At 41.3% G+C, this 6,854-nt stretch overlaps 1 pseudogene; it reads left to right on the top strand.

The window, feature by feature from the left end:
- Window positions 1–1,789: 1,789 nt before the first annotated feature.
- LOC120524438 lies at window positions 1,790–3,710 on the top strand (annotated as a pseudogene).
- Window positions 3,711–6,854: the final 3,144 nt, after the last annotated feature.

Here is a 6,854-nt window from a genome sequence, read left to right as displayed (position 1 = left end):
AAGGACATCCTGAGCATTCACAAGGTACGGGAATACATCAATGGCCCATACAGTACTCCATATGTTCATCGTCTGGATTTGGGCTGGGTCATTGTTGGAGAAATTTGTTTGGGGAGAAGCCATAAACCAACTGAAATAAGCAGCTTCAAGACCAATGTTCTGTATAATGGACGAACATTTTTTTTCAGACCCTGCAACAACACCGTACGGATCAAAGTGAGATTTAATTTGACTGCAAAGTGGCATTCTTCATACCCTCAATACTATTTAGAAGCTATAGGTGTAAACGCAGATTTGGACAACCTGGGAAGTACGGTGTTTCAGAGAACACCATGCGATGATAGATCTGCTCTTTCAGTAGAAGATACAGTCTTTCTTGACATCATGGACAGAAACATGCATATGGAAAATGCAAATCACTGGGTAGCACCCCTACCATTTCACTCACCCCGCCGTACTCTTCCGAATAACCATCAGCAAGCCCTGAAACGCCTCCAGACTGTGCAACGCATGCTTGGAAAAAGGCCAAACATGAGAGAACACTTTTTTGCTTTCATGCAAAAGATCTTTGATAACGAGCAAGCTGAGCTAGCTCCACCATTACAACAAGGGGAGGAATGTTGGTACTTGCCGATATTTGCTGTGTACCATCCTAAGAAACCAAATGAAATAAGAGTCATTTTTGATTCAAGTGATAAGTCTGAAGGAGTTTTCCTGAATGATGTACTTCTTAGTGGACCGGATTTAAACAACAACCTTTTGCGTGTTCTAGTACGGTTCCACAAAGATCTAGTTGCAGTCACAGCAGACGTGGAGCAGATGTTTTATTGGTTTATGGTAAAGGAAGACCACATAAATGATCTGCGTTTCATCTGGTACAAAGACAATGACCCCAACAAAGAAATCGCTGAATACTGTATGAAGGTGCTTGTGTTTGGGAACAGTCCCTCGCCAGCTGTATCCATTTATGGCTTATGAACGGCAGCTCAACAAGGTGAAAAGGAATATGGTAAAGACGTAAAACAGTTTGTCATAAAAAAATTTTACGTTGATGATTGACTTGTCTTTCTGTCTACAGAGGATGAAGCAGTTAGCCTCTTGAAAAGAATGAAAGAAATGTTGGCTGGATCCAATCTTATACTATATAAAATAGCTTCAAACAGCAGCCAAGTTATGGAAGCATTCCCTGCTGAAGACAGGGCTAAGGGCTTGAAGGATTTAGATTTGGGAATGGATTCCTTGCCGCTTCAGCGAAGTCTAGGAGTCAGATGGAATCTGGAGACTGATAGCTTCACCTTTTGTGTGACACGTGAGGAAAAGCCGTTTACACGTAGGTGCATTCTGTCTACAGTCAATAGTCTTTACGACCCATTTGGTTTCGCTGCACCTATAACTATACAGGGCAAGGTATTTATTAGAGAGTTATGCTTAAAGCAATATGAGTGGGATACACCACTCCCAGAAGATAAGAAAGCACAGTGGAGAGCATTGACCGAGTCACTGATAGATCTGGAGCAACTTCAGGTGCGCAAGCCTTATCTACTAACTCCAATTTCATCAGTAAAATGGAGAGAGCTGTGCATCTTCTCTGATACTTCTATTACGGCAATTGCAGCTGTGGCATACTTTAGAGCTATAGACAGCATAGGGCAGTGTCACATAGGATTCATTATTGGCAAAGCTAAATTAGCACCACGTCCTGCACATACAGTACCAGTGTTCATTTTCGGAGGTTGGTTGTTTTGGTTTCCGCATTGGTAACAGTTTGCACGACAACGGGAAGCCAGCCATGTGGATTCAAGTCCGAACCATACACGATCTTTCAAGGTTAACCAAAGTCGAAAGCTTGCAACTGAAAATCCAGGAGAATTTCAATGTCAGGCCAGAACATCAGCGCTTGTTTTACAGGGGAAAGCAGATGGAAGATGGTCAGACCCTCTTTGACTACAATGTTGGGTTGAATGACATTGTTCAGCTGCTAATCTGCTCACAGACTGATGTCCCAAGTTCGCAAGGTAAAAGAAAGACAAGGAAAGTGGGAGTGCTTCTTCAGTTTCTGGAATGATGGTTAATAATACCAAGAAATCAAACCGTCAATTGGAAAATCAGCCCTCCACGTCAGCCCGCACATTTCTCATTGATCCTGACATTGGTGTGTTTAAGATAAATGAACTTGTAGACTCTCGAGATGTGAGCATTGGAGCCTGGTTTGAAGCAACTATTGAAAATGTGGTTAGAGCCAATAAAGGACAAAATAGCAAGTCTTCTGCCAAAGGAGGTAAAATGGGTAAAAGGACTAATGGAAACCTGGAAGTTGACCCAAATTATTCCTCTCAGGACAGTAATGGCGATTCCTGTTTTTCCTTGGACAGTGGACCTTCCACATCTTACACAGACTTCTTGGACAATGAGGAGGATATTATTTATCATATCAGATATGATGACTATCCTGAAAGTGGTATTGTTGAAATGTGTACTGAAGATGTCCGGCCTCGTGCAAGAACCATATTGAAATGGGACCACTTACGGGTTGGTCTCACTGTTATGGTGAACTACAACATTGTGGTACCAGAAGAGCGAGGCTTTTGGTTTGATGCAGAGATCACTTCTTTGAAGGAAGTCTCACGGACAAATAAGGAAGTGAGAGTGAAACTCTTTTTAGGTGGCCAAGAAGATGTTATCAATGATTGCAAGATAATCTTTTATGAAGAAATATACATAGTAGAGAAACCAGGAACAGCTCTGTTGACTGCTGCAGATGGGCAATTTAAAAGAAAAAATGGTCCAGAGTGTAAGCACTGCAAGGCAGATCCTGATGCCATGTCGTTTCTGTTCATGCTCTGTATGTGGGGGAAAGCAGGAAGCTCACATGCAGCTCTTGTGTGATGAGTGCAACATGGTTTTTCACATATATTGTCTGAATGCACCGCTTTCTAGGATTCCCGAGGATGAGGATTGGTATTGTCCTACTTGTGAAAATGATACAAATGAGGTTGTAAAAGCTGGAGAAAAGCTAAAACAGAGTAAAAAGTAAGCCAATATGCCATCTGCACACACTGAAAGCCAGAGGGACTGAGGCAAGGGAATGGCTTGTGTAGGACGTACAAAGGAATGCACGATTGTTCCATCTAATCTTTATGGGCCTATACCTGCTGTTCCAGTTGGAACAACTTGGAAGTTCAGAGTACAGGTGAGCGAAGCAGGTGTTCACAGGCCACATGTAGAAGGAATTCATGGACAAAGCAATGATGGAACATACTACTTGGTTTTGGCTGGAGGATTTGAAGATGAAGTGGACAGAGGAGATGAATTCACTTACACTGGAAGTGGGGGAGGTGACCTCTCAGGAAATAAATAGATTGGGGAGCATTCTTTTGATCAAACTCTTACCCACATGAACAGAGCTTTAGCACTGAACTGTGATGCACCTCTGAGTGATAAAAATGGAGCCAAGCCCAAGAACTGGAAAACCAGTGCATGCTGTTCGGAGCTCGAAAGGTCGTCGTATCAGCAAGTATGCCCCTGAAGAGGGCAACAGATACGATGGAATCTACAAGGTGGTAAAATACTGTCCTGAAATTGGGAAATGTGGCTTTTTAGTCTGGCACTATCTGCTGAGACGAGATGACTCTGAGCCTGTGAATGCGAAAGTGACAGACATCTGTCAGCCCTTCACCCAGGCCCAGCACCATGGACAGAAGAGGTTTTAGCAATCCAGCAAGGGCAAGGCGGGGAGCTAGAGGAAACAGAATCACCATCAGTTACATCTAAATGTAATGAGATCTGTGGTGAGTCTGTAAGGCCTAAGTCATGCTCCAAGATTTGCTTGGTGAATGTTTATCCTTACAATTTCCCAGAAAGAGCTCAAAGAATTTATGCAGTATTAGATGACCAAAGTAATCGGTCACTAGCAAGGTCAAAGTTTTTTGAATTATTTGAGATCGGTGGACATTCGTATCCGTACACTTTGAGCACCTGTTCAGGAAAGCTGGAAACAACAGTTCGGAGAGCTAGCAACTTCATTGTGGAGTCTATTGATGGGAAAATACAGTTAAAGCTTCCTACACTCATCGAGTGTGATGCAATACCAGATGACAGACGTCTGGATTTGGGCTGGGTCATTGTTGGAGAAATTTGTTTGGGGAGAAGCCATAAACCAATTGAAATAAGCAGCTTCAAGACCAATGTTCAGTATAATGGACGAACATCTTTTTTCAGACCCTGCAACAACACCGTACAGATCAAAGAGAGATTTAATTGCACTGCAAAGTGGCATTCTTCATTCCCTCAATACTATTTAGAAGCTATAGGTGTAAACGCAGATTTGGGCAACCTGGGAAGTATGGTGTTTCAGAGAATGCCATGCGTTGATAGACCTGCTCTTTCAGTAGAAGATACAGTCTTTCTTGACATCATGGACAGAAACATGTATATGGAAGATACAAATCAATGGGTAGCACCCCTATCATTTCGCTCACCCCGCCGTACTCTTCCGAATAACCATCAGCAAGCCCTGAAACGCCTCCAGACTGTGCAACGCATGCTTGGAAAAAGGCCAAACATGAGAGAACACTTTTTTGCTTTCATGCAAAAGATCTTTGATAACGAGCAAGCTGAGCTAGCTCCACCATTACAACAAGGGGAGGAATGTTGGTACTTGCCGATATTTGCTCTGTACCATCCTAAGAAACCAAATGAAATAAGAGTCATTTATGATTACAGTGATAAGTTTGAAGGAGTTTCTCTGAATGATGTACTTCTTAGTGGACCGGATTTAAACAACAACCTTTCGGGTGTTCTAGTACGGTTCCGCAAGGATCTAGTTGCAGTCACAGCAGACGTGGAGCAGATGTTTTATTGCTTTATGGTAAAGGAAGACCACAGAAATGATCTGCGTTTCATCTGGTACAAAGACAATGACCCAAACAAAGAAATCGCTGAATACCGTATGAACGACAATGGCGACAAGCAGGACAAGTGTACACGGAATGATCTTTGCAAATATGTCTTACAAACATTATGAAGACAGTGACAGGCTGAAACACCAGCTCTTGACAGCATACACACATAAAGATTTGTTTCACTTTGCGAAGAAAGTTCGGTCCTTCCATGAGGCAGGCTATTTAGCTGACTTCAGAGTCTTCTGTGTGTCTTCTGACAAACTCCAAAATCCAAGCTTTCTAAGGCATCCAATTTCTCTGTTTCTGTTGATGGTGCACTTGTCAAACCTGCTCCTGTTGTCAGAAATCTTGGTGTTTTGTTTGATTCATCACTTAACTTTGAGCTACACATTAAGTCTCTTTCTAAAATTTCATTCTATCATCTCCGTAAATATTGCCCACCTCCGTCCATTTCTGCCCTTTAATGATGCTCAAACTCTGGTTCATTGTTTCATAATGTCTTGTATTGATTACTGTAATTCCATCTTCATTTGCCTCCTTGCAAAATCTATACAGAAGCTACAGTATATTCAGAACTCTGCAGCCAGAGTCCTCACCCACACAAGGCATTTTGCTCACATCTCCCCTTTTCTCTCCCAGCTTCACTGGTTACCGTTTCCATCAAGGATTAAATTCAAGATTCTGCTTCTCACCTTCAAAGCCCTACATAACCTTCTCTCAGCTACTAGCTCCTTACACTCGTTGTCGCTCTCTCAGGTCCTCAAGCAGTAAAATTTCTTACTGTCCCACACACCAGACTGTCCACCCTGGGAGGCAGGTCTTTTAGTGCTATGGCCCCTCAACTCTGAAACTCTTTTCCTCAGTCTCTCCGAGATTGCTCCTCTTTCTGCACTTTTAAATCTCAACTGAAAACTTTCCTCTTCTATGACTGTTTGTAATCTGTGTCATTTTTTTTAACTCTGTATGTAAATGACCTTGGGTTTTTGAAAGGTGCTCAATAAATGTAACTTATTATTATTATTATTATTACTACACTCTAGCTGAGAGTTTTTTTTAAACAATGACTTTCTCTTTGCTACTCTCTCATAAAAATGCAACTGGTGAAGCATCTGGCAGCAGTTTTTATATGTACCGTCAATCCAATCTGAACTACTGTTGCTTGTAACTCCTTTAGACTTCACTTGTTTTATAGATTTGCATTTGTGCCATATTTTTTAGTTTCTTAATGATTGATTTAAGTTTACTCCAATGGATATTCAGTGACTTGGATATTTTCTTGTATCCATCCCCTGGCATGTACTTTTTAACCACTTTTTACTGAGTTTGTTGGAGTTTTCCATTGTCTTTATTTGAATGTTAAAACATTATACTGATCTGCCACAAGATGGACCTTCCAGACACAGATGCATTATACTACAGTCAATTGAAACCCCTGTTCACGGTAGATACAAATTTCAAAGAACTGGGCTAAAAATTACAAATGAAAAAATGCCTGAAAAATTCCTTTAGTTATTCTAAACCCTGTTTACATTTATTTATATAGCACGTTTTCATAAAAATGATGCAGCTCAAAGTGCTTTACAAGATGAAGAAAGAAAAAAGAAAAATATAAAAATAAGATTAGGCAATACTAAGTAACTACGAATAAAGTAAGATCCGATGCCAGTAGGACATAATAATAATAATAATAATAATAATAATAAAAAAACTCCAGAAGGCGGGAGAAAAAGAACAAAATCTGCAGGGTGCTGATGCCATGAGACCCACCCAGCCCTCACTGGCCATTCTACCTAATATCAATGATCTCAATCAGTCCTCATGGTTTACAGGCTTCACGTGGAAGACTTTGATTATGATGGTCATGTGGACATCTGGCTTTTAATCCATCTTTGTTGGGACTGCATGGTGCCTTGATCGGAAAAAGAACAGCAGAGAAAGTAGGGGTTAGTACGG

Source organism: Polypterus senegalus, chromosome 2 (genome assembly GCF_016835505.1).
Source record: "Polypterus senegalus isolate Bchr_013 chromosome 2, ASM1683550v1, whole genome shotgun sequence".
Classification (NCBI taxonomy): Eukaryota; Metazoa; Chordata; class Cladistia; order Polypteriformes; family Polypteridae; genus Polypterus; species Polypterus senegalus.
This window is presented reverse-complemented; position numbering and strand designations above follow the sequence as displayed.